Source organism: Thamnophis elegans, chromosome 16 (assembly GCF_009769535.1).
Source record: "Thamnophis elegans isolate rThaEle1 chromosome 16, rThaEle1.pri, whole genome shotgun sequence".
In the NCBI taxonomy this organism is placed as follows: domain Eukaryota; kingdom Metazoa; phylum Chordata; class Lepidosauria; order Squamata; family Colubridae; genus Thamnophis; species Thamnophis elegans.
Genome location: NC_045556.1, coordinates 19,953,392 through 19,968,096, shown reverse-complemented (window position 1 = coordinate 19,968,096; position 14,705 = coordinate 19,953,392).

Here is a 14,705-nt window from a genome sequence, read left to right as displayed (position 1 = left end):
TATTCTATTCTATTCTATTCTATTCTACTCTACTCTACTCTACTCTACTCTACTCTACTCTACTCTACTCTACTCTACTCTATTCTATTCTAAAAATGATTCCAACTGAAAAGTTGCACACTAAATATGTGAATGCTTGTATGGGAACAGAAGCATCTCCAGGAAGGATTCAGCACCATCAAACATTGAGTGTAATGTTGGAGGGTTTTTTGATTCCACCAGCTTCACCCACAATTTTAACATGGGTAAAATATTCCCATTCCCACCCCAGGAATGCAAGGAACCATCAGCTTACAACAATGACTTCAATCAGAATTTTTCTCGACTGGAGCACACTTCTAAGAATTCTCCAACCCTTCTTAGAGGCACTTTCTAAAAATCCATCTATTAAGAAGTCTTGAAAGCTCCTTGCTTGCAAAGTAGACTTCTCAGACCCTCTTGTCCAACGGGGATTGGGGAGCATCTCTAATTAATCAAAGTAGGTCAATCAAGTTTTGACTCAGGCAGCAGTGGAATTCTTTAATAACCTCTTGTAATTTCCAAATGCTACTCTCCTGTCTTGAGCTAGGAATAAATACCTCCAACGTGTACAAGAGAGCAGATCCAGGGAGTATTTTGAGTAAGCAATCTTCATATGGCCCATATTTATGTCTTCCTGGAGGACATCTATAATTTTAGAGCTATTTTGTGACAAATCTAACTCCCTTTACTAATCTCTCTCTCTCCCCCTCTCCCTCTCCCTCCCTCTCTGTGTGTGTGTGTCTGTCTGTCTGTGTGTCTGTGTCTGTGTGTCTCTTTCCCTCTCTGAGTGTCTCTCTTTCTGTTTGTTTGTCTCTCCCACCTTTCTCTCTCTGTGTCTGTCTGTCTGTCTGTCTCTCTCTGTCCTCTATCTTCTCTCTGTCTGTCTTTCTGTCTTTCTCTGTGTGCCTGTCTCTCCCTCCCTCCATCTCTCCCTCTCTCTCTATCTTCTCTCTATCTGTGTCTTTGCCTCTTTCTCTCTCTGTCTCACCCACACACACTAACACACACAATCTCTCTCTCTCTCACACACACAATCTCTGCTCTGTTTGAAAAAAACTTTTCACAAGAACCTGCCATGCTTAATCTAAGTCTTCCTCCAGGCACTGCTTGGCAGTGTATATATATATATGGCTTGTCTGAATTAAACTTTATTTAATAGATTTCTTCCTCTTCCTAGCGATACCAGGGACCGACAGAAGATATTGCAAAGGTGCTCTGCCCCTCAGTTTGGAGACCCAACAGGATTCATCTCCACCTCACTGTCTCCCTGGCATCTATTCAGCCACCCAAACTAATCCTTGCCCCAAGCCTTTAAGAAAAGAAAAGAAACAGAGAACAGCAATGCTACAAAGCACAATGCCAGGCTATAGCTACGGTGTGTCTTTCCTTGTAAACACTGGATTGGATAATAGCATCCACAGCATTTTACCAAGTTTGTTCAGAAGGGGGAAAAATAGCTTTGCGCTGGAAGCTATATTTATTTTGGGTTATATGTGCAATGTTGCAATACCGATTTGCAAGAGCTTGCTTAGAACTATCATGGAGATCTACGATCCAGGGTTTACATTTAAATTCTAGGTGTTTCTTTCCATCTTGCCATGTCAACAGGAAACTACCTTCCTTTCAAGGTCTTGGAAAGCACCTGACGTAAGTGTTCATTGTGGCTTGGGGAATACAGTTCTTCCTTCATTCTGCTTTTATTCCTCATACCAGGCAGAACTCACAGAGGACTTAGAGAAAAGTGTTTGTTACCTTTCCCCACAAATTGAAAAATAACAAAGTCGGAAGGGACCGTGGAGGTCTTCTAGTCCAATCCCCTGCTCAAACGGAACAGTCTATACTATTTCAGACAAACCATTGTCCAATCTCACCCTAAAAGCCTCCAGTTTTGGAGCACTCACAACTTCTGGAGGCAAGTCATTCCACTGATTAATTGTTCTAGCTATCATGAAATTTCTCCTTGGTTCTAGGTTGCTTCTCTCCTTGGTTGGTTTATACCCACTGCTTCTTGTCTTGCTCTCAGGAGCTTTGGAGAATAGGTTCGCCACCTCTTCTTAGAGCCAGCCCCGCAAATATTGGAGCACATGTCACCCTTAGTCCTTCTTTTCATTAAACTAGACAATTCCAGCAACTGTTACTTATATGTTTTGGCCTTGAGTCCCCTAATCCTCTTAGTTGCTCTTCTCTACACTCTTTCTATAGACTCAGCATCTTTTTTATATCATGGCGGCCAAACTGGATGCAATATTCTGCTACTGGTAAAGTTGAAATAAAGTTGAAATGAAGGCATGGCTGTGTTCAGAAATTGACAGTGGAGCATTGGAAAGATAAATATATGTACCTTTCACTCCATGGGTTGATGATCTAATAGCACTTCCCATCCATGATCAGATTGTCCATATAGCAGATACAATAGATAAACATAATTGCTGGCTTCTCTTTGAAGACATTTCACTTCTTATCCAAGAAGCTTCTTCAGTTCCGACTGGAGGGTCAGGAATGGAAAGATTTATACTACTTGCAGACAGCTGGACATGTAATGAATATACATCTTTCCATTCTCCATCAACCAGTCAGAATTGAAGAAGATTCTTGGATAAGAGGCAAAACGTCTTTAAAGAAAAATTAGAAAGTCTATTTGCCTCTCGAAAAAGCACCTTTGGGACAACCATGATCTGGATGACTGAGAACTCCATAGACATTACTTATTTCAGTGCAAAATAAGCATACAACTAACAATAATAATTATACTAAAATAGACATTCAAAATATTGCTAGAATAAAATAAGGTAAAGATGAAATTGTTCAGGTAAAATTACAGAGTACAGTTATTAAAATGCAAACCAATCCCATAAAATTAGAATTAAATTTTACAATGAACTATCTAAATGCTGTAAACTAAGAGAACTATAAAACTATAACTAAGCAGTACTGGAATTTATAAAACACTGTATATAGGACTATGTGAGGCTATGTTAATTTACATTAATCCTAATACTTGCTGATGTTTTGGTGGAGTTTGTTGGCATTAAGACCATTTTGTCCCAGTCAATTATAACAAAGATATAGTAAAATAAACATAGAGTGGTATGTGTATATTTAAAAAAGAGAAAGGGGTGGTGGGGGTGGAGAAAGGATGGAGGAGAAGGAAAGGGGGGGAAGGAGGAGAAAATATATTGAGTTATGGAAACCATGTTATGGATAGAACTATGTAGCTTGTATATGAATAAAATAAGATTCATGGTTTATATATTCCCTTAGTTAATGAAACTAGAAGGAAAAGATTTATAATTTGTACTGTAGCTTAATAACTATATTCAAAGATGTACGAGGAATGAATAAAAGAAGTTCTCAACCCTGTACTGATGATGAATGTGTAAAAGCTAAATAATTCCTAATTGAAGTTAGAATAGAATAACAGAGTTGGAAGGGACCTTGGATGTCTTCTAGCCCAACTCCCTTGTTAGGAAGGAAACCCTACATCATTTCAGACAAACGGTTATCCAATCTTTCTTGAAAACTTCCAGTGCTGGAGCATTCACAACTTCTGGAGGCAAGTTGTTCCACTGGTTAATTGTTCTAACTGTCAATTCTTTAAATTATATAAGAGTAAAGGCTGTCCATAATTCATGAAATCTCATAAAGAGGGGAAAAAAAGGAAATATAAGATTTAATGAAAAAAGAGGAATAAAATAGATGCATAGAAAACTTTCTGGGAAAAATTGATTCAGGCCTCTGAGATTGGGGAAAATTCCATGTTTGGTATACAGGTAGTCCTCAACTTATGACCATAATTGAATCCAAAGTTTCTGTGACTAAGGAAGGCATTCTTTTAAGTGACTTCTGGCCCACTTTAGGACCTTTCTTGCCACCAACATTAAGTGAATCACTGTCGTTGTTAATTCAGTAACATAGTTGTTAAATTAATCTGGCTTCCCCATTGTCTTTGCTTTTCAGAAGATCACCAAAGGTGATCACATGACCCCAGGATATGGCGACCGTCATATATGTGAATCGGCTGTCAAGTGGCCAAGTTTTGATCATAAAGCCATGGGAATGCTGCAATGCTTGTAAGTGTGAAAAATGGTCATAAACAGGGGTGAAATGCTACCGGTTTCGACTGTTTCGCCCGAACCGGTAGTAAAAAATGCTACCAGTTGAGGTGAATCGGTATTTCCGATGATCAGCTATGAGGCACGAATTATATTAGCTAGAAAGTAGGATTTCATGCTTTCTAGCTAATTTAAATCACGTAGCACAGCCCCCCATCCCCCCTTTCTACTTTCCTTTCAGGCGCGCTCAGTAGCAGGCTCCGCCCACCCGCCCGTACATCATCCCGTCCATTTTTGACGCTCTGCACCTGCATGGAAGGTGCTGCACATGCGTGGAAGTAACGGGTGCGCTCACATTTGCAAACCAGTAACGAAGGTAAGTAGAATTCACCATAAGTCACTTTTTCCATTGCTGTTGTAACTTTGAATGGTCCATGCTAGCCACACAATTGAACGATGGCAAAGCTCAGACAGACATCATCACCCCACCAGAGCTGACTAAATTAAGCACTGGACATAAAATCCCGTTTTGGAATCTTTTCAAACCCCTGCAATCACCTCCCTGGCATGATTTATGGGGGAATGGTCATCTCGTATCCGGCCAAATAATCAAGACTGCAATTTCTAGAACAGGGGTGTCAAACTCGATTTCATTGAGGGCTGCATCAGGGTTGTGTTTGACCTTGAGGGTGGGGCAGGGGAAGGCAGGGGTGGGCGCGGCCAGCTCAAGGTCACTTCTACAGCCCTCTGCCAGCAAAAAGGAGTTGGGGGGGTGCATATGGTCCTCCCAAGCTCTATTTTAGCTGGCGGAGGGTTGCAGGAGGCCGTCACAGCCGGAAACAGAGCCTGGGAGGATGGTGTGAGCTCCGTTTTTGCTGGCAGAGGCACCACTGGCCTGCTTCCAGGATGGCCCTGAGGGCCAATTCTAAGCTCCCCACAGCCAGATTTGGGCCGCGGGCCTTGAGTTTGACACCCCCTGTTCCAGAAGCCCCAAGTAGCGTGGCCAGAAAAGGTGAACATTGAATCCAAATCCTCTTGAACATTTGCAATTGTTGAGTGTTCTTGGTCTGTTGTGACAATTTGACTCCCAATGTACACTTGAAGATACAAGGACACACATATACCAGAATGAAAATGGTATGCATCCTTAAGCTCCTGAATTGAAATATTTCCCTCTTATTGAAGTAACAAAGCTCAGATTTACTGGCTTCTTAAGGGGATAAACACATCCGGCTTCTTAGCTTTTCAATTGATCTTGTTTTTAGTTTATATTTTACATATATGTTACATTCCTTTTTCAGGATGGTTTATACCTGCCCCCACCCAAAAAAAAGGGGAGAGAGAGAGGGGGGGGGGGACTATAGTATATCACAGAAGTGAGTACACCCCCCTCACATTTTGTAAATATTCAAGTATTTGTTGCCAGCAGTTTAGACATTAACGGTTGTGCGATGGGTTAGTTTGCTTTAACACTGTTATACAAACTGTATACTCACTACTTTACATTGTAGCCAAGTGTCATTTCTTCAGTGTTGTCATATGAAAAGATATACATACTTAAATATTTACAAAATGTAAGGGGGTGTACTCACTTCTGTGATATACTATATTTTTTCTCTGTCTCTCCTTTTTTTTTTTTTTCTGGACAGGTGTAGACCATCCTGAAAAAGGAATGTAACAAATAGATGTTTAGTAGCTGGGGGGACACACCAACACCCTTAGCCACTTGTACAAGGGGAATGCTTCCTCTCCTTAAAAGAGAGAACGAAAGCTTTTAACTTGAAGGATGAAATTATATCTCCAAACTGGTAGATTGGGGACTTCAAAGGCATTTTTTCTCTACTTTGGGTGTCCTAGATGAGAAGGGAGCATGCTATTTGTACCCAAACTCCCGGGACTCAAGTGGTTGTCTAATTGACCCCTTTGTAACAGGTTAAAGGTTCTGTGGTAGATAACAGCACTTCATTTTGATTAATTATGTCAGGGAATTAATGTATGATTACTAACTTTTAGCAGACCCTGCTCTTTCTGACCCCGGGCTGCTTGTTTGCTGTGGCTGGTTGTAATTTTTGGCCGGTGGGTTACCAAAGGTCACAATGTGGTCAGCTTATTTTAAACAAAGAAGGGACAAGCAGAGGGAGGGCATGTGTGAAAGACAGACAGAGAGAAGGAAAAAAGATAGAGAGAGAGACAGAGAGAGAGAGACAGACAGAGAGAGAGACAGAGACAGAGAGAGAGACAGACAGAGAGAAGAAGAAAAGATAGAGAGAGACAGAGACAGGAAGAGAGACAGAGAGAGAGAGACAGGGAGAGAGAAGGAGAAAAGATGGAGAGAGACACACACACACACACAGAGAGAGAGAGACAGAGACAGAGAGGGAGACAGACAGACAGAGAGACAGAGAGACAGACAGACATACAGACAGATAGACAGAGAGAGAGAGAGAGACAGACAGACAGACAGACAGACAGACAGACAGACAGACAGACAGAGACAGAGACAGAGAGAAGGATCCTATCAGGGGGAAAAAACCCACAAGCTTTTCTTCCCAGCCTGATAAAGGAGACACTCAGGATTTTTTCTATCAATAGATGTTTATACATATAATCTTCCCAAGAATAATTTTAAACTGGAGAAAGAGTGATTGAATGATTGAATATTGCCCCTATAAAGTACATTTCATCCTGAGCTTCAAAAGCGGAGGAACTGGTTGAATTGACGGTGGAGATGATCAGCACTGAATCCTCTCTATTTATGATGCAAAATGAAGATCAAATTATTTTGGGGGAAATTCATATTCTCGGGCTATTTCGCAGAAGTGGGATGATGAAGCAGGAGTGGTTCTTTTCTTCATTTTGAGAACACAGGGGAAAGAGTAGTTGTTATTTTCCAAGTTGTGGTTCCAGAACTGTGAAGCCTAAAAACCTGAAATTTGGCACGTATGTTCCTCTTGGCTTCTAGGTGCTTGCTAAAAAAGGATGTTTTTGAAATGACCATCAGATCATTAGTATTTCTTATACAGTAATTAACACACTCTGATGCTAAGGAGTTCTACTCCCCCTCCCCACCTGAAAAAACTCTGTTCCAACTGCCAGTTGCCTCACATTCCATTACTTTAATTCAAACTGGCAGACATTCCACTCCTTCACTCAGGAGCGGTCTGGGGTTCTTTACAGTACTAAATATCTGTACCTCACCAAAATGTCTACACCTTCCACCTATGGAACTGCTTCCGGACTCAAGGCAGTGGGAGCAATATTCCCTTATGTGTTTCAATCACCGGCCACCATTGAGCCAACTGATTGAATCGCAGTGAACTGGATTTTTCCTGCATTGCCTGATCACATGGTTTTGTTGAGAAGCATGGGTATCCAGCTAGTAAACGATATTTGGTAGGGTTCACGGCATGCCAAATCAAAATCAAGAAACCACTTTATAGCTAAACATGTTGTGAGGACCAGTCCATGTGTAGAAAGCATATAATATGAGGCTGCTGAAGATTTCAGTAGAATGGAGTAGATTGAGCTACTATAAGAGACATGCACTCTATCCCAAATGCATACCTTATACACAAAGAAGCATATTGGAAATGACACCTCTACAGAGGACCATTGATTTGGGATAGTTGTGTGTGAGAGAAATATGTCACAAGTGGATGTGTGCCTGCACACACGTGTGCAGATAGAGATACAGACATGAGCCTTATTAGATGTTGTGGTCCGCCAGTGGCCAGCAGAGCTGGCAGCAGACTCAGACAGTGAGGAGGTTGGGGAGGAAGATGGGCCAGTCTGGGGAAGGCTCAGATGAGGGCTCTGTGTCAGAAGCAGAGAGGGGGCCAGGACCATCTGACAGTTATCAGCTGCCTTTGGAGTCGGACATCAATGGGGCAGAAGAACAGCTGGAGCCTGTTCCCAGTGTGCACATGCATAGAGCTGCCAAGAGAAGGGAACAGCTAAGGAACAAGGGTCAACTCAGGAGTAAAGCCACAAGTAGATGGTGAATGATCCCTCCCAGAGGGAATAAAGAGGCGAGAAAGGGGAGTGGAGTTTGCAGAAGACAATCAGTTCAATTCATTAGGGTGAAGATCTCTTCCTGACTTCTTGCCAAGTATTATCTGCTACAGAGTAGCATTTGGAAGATATTGGCCTGGCAACTCTCCAAGCCTGATAAAGGTCTGCAGTTGTGAAATCTCTTGAAAGACTATTGGCTGGGACTTTGCTGGAGAGGAATTCTCTTTAAGCTAAATAAAAGGAGTTTTATCGGGGAGAGGAGTTGGCTTCGTGTTTTTGCGAAGCCTAAGTCAGAACATTAGAAGGAGTTGAACAGGTAATCCTCCACTTACAACAGTTCAAAGTTTCAATGGCACAGGAAAAAGTGACTTATGTCTCTTTTCCACACGGATGCCCATTGCAGGATCCTCATGGTCATGTGATTGATATTCAGAGGCTTAACAATCAACTCACATTTATGACAGTTGCAGTGTCCCGGTGTCACATGATCTCCTTTTGCGACCTTCTGACAAGCAAAGCAACCCGAGGAGCAAAAGTCATTGGGGAAATCGGATTCACTTAACAACCATGTTACTCATTTAAGAACTGTGAGTGATTCACTCAACAAATGTGGCGAGAAAAGTCATAAGATGGGGCAAAACTCACTTAACAACATACATTTGGGCTCCATTGTGATCGTAAATTGAGGACTACCTATCTTTAAAAGGCACATTACAGAAAATGGATTCAAAGCCCTATTAGAGGAAGTGAATGTGCTGTGGGCTCTCTGTAATTATGCTGCAAATTACTATCTTTGTGAATTCCTGACCTGATTAACTACAAGCCCAGATATTGGTCTGTGTTATTTGAATGCTTCTTTAGGGTTATGTTTTGTTAGAACATAAAACTGCAGATGTGCTGCTGAATCAGAACAAATACTATCTAATCCCATCTTTTGTCACCATTACTGGCAACCTGACGATCTAGAAATATTATGGATGTAGAAGAACATTAAATGTCATTTTCTTTGAGTTGTCAACTTTTCCATTTCCATTTAAAAGGTTAAATGAAAAGCAGAAACAATCAACAGGAACTCCTTGGCTAATAAGTAGGGGCTAACTTAATATATGTAATGCAGGAAGAAAATTAGTTAGATGGTAATTAAAACTCAAGAGCCAGTTTGGTGTAGCTTTTAAGGCATTATGCCAGAAACAGGAGACAGTGAGTTTTAGTGCCACCTTGAGCACAAAGCTAGCTGAGTGACCTTGGCCAGCCACTTTATTTCAGTCTCAGGAAGAAAACAATGGTGAATTGCTTCTAAAAACCTTGCACAAAAAACTGCAGGGACTGATCAAGGCAGTCTCCAAAAATTGGGCACGATTGAACAGAAGGAAAAAAAACAACAACCTAAAACTTAGCATCTGAACTTTAGTAAGATCAACCATAAGTTAAGAAACTCTGAACATCTTGGTCTGAATGCAGGCAGACAATCCTAATGGCAAGAGCACTTAGACTTATATACCACTAATAGCCCTCTCTAAGTGGTTTACAGAATCAGCCTATTGCCCCCAATAGTCAACCTTGAGACGGTCAGGATCAAACTGTTGGCAGTGGGCATAATTAGCCTGAAATAATGCTGAATAGAATGGAATGGAATGGAATGGAATGGAAGAGAAGAGAAAGAGAAAGAGAAAGAGAAAGAGAAAGAGAAAGAGAAAGAGAAAGAGAAAGAGAAAGAGAAAGAGAAAGAGAAAGAGAAAGAGAAAGAGAAGACCACTTAGACTTATATACCATTTCCCAGTGCTTTACAGCCTTCTGTAAGCAGTTTATAGACTCAGCCTATTGCCCCCCAACAATCTGAGTCCTCATTTTACCTACCTTGGAAGGATAGAAGGCTGACTCAACCTTGAGCTGGTCAGGATCAAACTCATGGCAGTGAGCAGTGATTTAGCACCAGAGACAGATATATAGATAGACAGATAAAGCAATAGTAATGACCCTTAGACTTACATAACTGCTTCACAGTGCTTTTGTAGCCTTCTCTAAGCAGTTTACAGAATCAGCCTATTGCCCCCAACAATCCGGCTCCTCATTTTACCGACCTTGGATGGATGGATGGAAGGCTGACTCAACCTTGAGCTGGTCAGGATCGAACTCCTGGCAGTGGGCAGGAAATTAGCCTTCAATACTGCATTGTAACTACTGTTCCACCAGAGCTCCCATCCCCATTCTTCCAAACCCACATTTTAATTTGAGGACAGATCATTCTGGAAGAGGATTATCCAATTGATAAGAGAGGACACTTGAGAATGACACGTTCATGCTGTATGTGTTTGGTGGGCATTTTGGTGGGCTAACGTTAAAAGTTCTGAGCAATGTTATTAATTGCACTTAGAACAGGACTAGAGATGAAGGGATAAGGAGGTCCCAAGCAGTGGCACCTATCTCAGTATGCGCTCTAATTAAAAGGGAATATAAAATCAGCAGGCCAGCCAATTTGATGCATGTGTGCATGCGTAAATGAGATCAAAAGTCATAGAAGTCACAGAATAATAAATTCGGAAGGGGCCTTGGAGGTCTCCTAATCCAACCTCCTTCTACTTGTGCAGGAGACACTACATACTCCAGACAAATGGTAGCTCTTCTTAAAAACCTCCAGTGATGGAACACCTGAAATTTCTGCTTTGGAATATTGCGTCTTGTCCTGCTTTCAGGTTCTTTGGAAGATAGGTTGATCCCCTCTTCTTTGTGGCGGCCCTTCAAATATGGGAAGATTGCAATTCCTGCAACCGTTCATCATATGTTGTAGCCTCCAGACCCTTATTCATCTTTATTGCTCTTCTCTGCACTCTTTCTAGAGTCTTAACATATTTGGGGGGCTATTATGGTGAGCAGAACTGGACCCAGTATTCCAAAAGTATTCTTACCAGAGCAGTAAAAAGCAATATGAAGTGATTTATTGAGAGAGAGGGGAGGGGGGAGGAGGGCAAGAGAAACTTCAAACTGGCCTGGCTAACTAGGATGTTAGCCTTCAATGCCTGTTCTCATTTAATCATCAGCAAAATTGATCACACATGTTCCCCCAAGTAAAGTTTATTAGAAATAAATTGGGAGCCACATGTGAGCCCTGACTTGGCAAGGTTGAGCTAGGGCAGAAGACCCTTGAACTTTACAAATATGCAAAGCTGACATAAATAACAAATTAAACTTAGCCAGGTGTAGGGCTGCACTGCATCACATGGCAGAAAGGAAACAATTTCCGGGCCAGTTAGAGTAGCTGAGGTTTGTCTGGGTGCCAAACAGGCATGGTATGATCTTCGGGGCTCTCAGCATCTTGGATTAGGAAGCATCTGTTTTCAAATCATATCGCTCATTTAATGCCACATTTACTGCATTGCCTTGTGGTTGTATTATTTTAGCTTTCCTAAGCAAAGGGGCATCTACAGAAATCACCAGTTTGCAACTGACTTCTGCTACGAGATTAAAGAGTAACCTTTAGTTATGGACTGTGCCGAAATGGACAAACTAACTAAAGAAATCCAGGGAAAAGAAGAATCAGAATTCTACCAGATATGGGATAAATGCAGTGGTGGGTTTCAAAAATTGTTCGAACCTACTCTGTGGGTGTGGCCTCCTTTGTGGGAGTGGCTTGCCGCCCATGTGACCGGATGGGAGTGACTTGCTGCCCATGTGACTGGATATGAAGATGCCGACGACACTTGTCAGAACCACCTTAAATTACCTCACACACAGCACTGGCATGCATAAGAATATGATGTAAACTTGTTTTTTAAAAGGCATCTTTGGTTTGAGTTAAAACAACTTCAACACATGCAATGTTCTGATTGCGCCACAAACGCAGAAGTCATCCTTACCTTTCACAGAGCCACTGAGTTTTATAAATATGAGCATGATAGTGTAGAATAATCATATCCAAGGACCAGTGGTGGGTTTCAAAAAATTTTGGAACCTCTTCTGTAGGTGTGGCCTGCTTTCCGGGTCCACTGGTGGAACCTCTTCTAACCGGTTCAGTAGATTTGACGAATCGGTTCTACCGAATAGGTGCAAACTGGTAGGAACCCACCTCTGGATAAATGGTATAGGTGGATGGAGGAAAGAAACAAAATCAATGAAGGAATATAACAAAACTCATAAAATAATAGTTATGAGTAAAATAAGAGGGTTAAGAATGGTGAAATCCAAATGAAATACAATAGAAGGGGAAATAATATAAGGTGAGTGGTATTGATTGATAATTGCTATTATAAAGAACAAGAAGTTCCTGTTCGTATTGTATAAATGTGGTGTACATCTAAATTTTGTCTGTGTGTATTTTACATGTTTGTTAATAAAAATCTTTTAAAAAATATAAAAAAGAGTAACCTTTAGATAGGATCCTGTCTCTCAAGTTTAGATTTTAATTTTATTGTTCAGTTGAAATGTCCAAATCTTCAGGATCCCATGGACCACAGCATGCCAGCCCTCCCATCCTCCCATCCCCCAGAGTTTGCCCAAATTCATTGTCATTGTGTTGATGACACTATCTAACCTTCTCTTCCTCTGCTGTCCACCTTCTGCTGTCCAACTTTCCCAACATCAATCCTATTTGTTACATTCCTCAAGCTTATGTCATTCTAGTGTTGATGCACATATTTGTACTCAATTATAGACTTTCATCATTTAAATATTCAATGTTTCAATCCAATGCCAATCACAATATTGTTTAAACATACATCATAATACCGCCATTCAATTTCAAATCTTCCCTCTTATTATTACTTTTGTCTTATTGTATTAAAAATGTGTATATTAATATTCACCATTCTTCGGAAATTTCTGACATGCGTAGCCATTCAACCATATTGGTAGACACTATCCCACACTTATGTCTCTGTGGGATAGATGTTCATAAACAGGATGTCATTCCCACCTAGGATCTTCCGTGTGTGTGTGTGTGTGTGTGTGTGTGTGTGTGTGTGTTTGTGTTTTGAAGGCCTCCTATGCAAGTTTTTCTGTGTCCCTGGCTCACCTTAGGAGAAGCCACAAGGACAGTGTGTTTGACCCTTCACTCGAAGAAGTCAAAGGCCCTGTTGTGTTTTGTGGCCTGGCTGCATAGAAGTTAGAAGGCTTGTCATGACAAATAATTAAAAGTCCCCTTGGGAAAGACTATCGTGGAGGGAAAACAGAGACCTGACAGTTTAGAGGGGAAAATACCGAGTCCCTTGAGGGGGATAGAGAAATAGATCATGTTTCTTTGCTTACGGTCTTAGATCTGGCAAGTGTAACTTTTCATGAAAGGTTGATAGGTAGGTCAAATGGTAAATCAAGGGAGATAGAGTCAGGGCTTCTACCTATTATATTGTTAAAACACAGCTTGTGGGGGTGGGATGGACGTTGGTTTTGAGAGGCCCAACTGTTGGACTTACCACAAAACATTTGGAAAAGTTTGCTGGTGTTATGCTAAAATCACCACCATGTAAGCGCTTCTTGCTTTTTATCCTTCATCAATGGGGTTTGGTAGAATATTTATCTTCACAAAATCATGTGTAACACAAAGATTGCTGTTCTGCATTCTTCTTCCTCTTAAGAGAGTGCCTCTCTAGGAAGTATTTTTTATATTGCAAACCTTCTTTTTTCTTCCTGTTTTATTTGTCTTATTCATATAACATTCAATTTTCATCTAACAGCATGTGTCATGGGTACAATTATGTTTGGATAGTCATATTACACATCTTTGTTGTGATATTCATCACCAATCATATTGATAATATAGTAACACAATAATATAATACGGTAACATTAATACTTAACATCCGCTAGAGCTGAGGCTGGAATTGTTTCTCCTGGGTAGTTTTGATGGGAAAATGGGGGGGGGGGGCTACAATACATAACATTGCATATATTAACCACAAGTTTAGAATCGTTGTAGCATAGAACTGCAAATAAAGAGATAGTCCTCCAGATCCAATTATAAGAAGGCAAATCTATGAATGTGCAGAAATAGACAGACTGTCTATGGAAATGAAGGAGAGGGAAGAAACCAAGTACTATCAAAACGTAAAATTTAAGGTATAAGATGTAAAAGTATAATATATAGAATGCAAAATTTAAAAGAAATATATGATTTCGATGTGTAAGTAGATGTTATTATAATTTAAATAAGGATATAATTTAGGATAGTGATACAGTTACAATTTTTGTAAATAGGATTGTTACAAAAGATGATACCAATATGGAAAAGCTGTTACAAGTATAAATTTGTGTTTTGTGTTTTAAATATTGGAAGAATGAATAAATACTATTTTTTTAATATCCACAACTTTCTACTTGACCATTTCCTCTTTTTATATCTCCTCCTTTCTAATTTCTCTTTCTGTTATCTAGCCATTGATAAAATGTGTCCATATCAAAAAATATTTGGTTTTGCCTTTATCCTTAATAGTAAGCATTAATCTGTCCATTTCTGCACATTCTAACATTTTCTTAATTACATTGCCTCTCGGACAGAATCTTATCATTTTTCCATTGTTGCACAAAACACAAGTCTTGTTGCAGTTAGTATATGCCAGATCAAATATATAGTCTTTCTATCATATTTTTCTGGTAGAATGCCCAACAAAAATATCTCTGGTTTCAGATCTA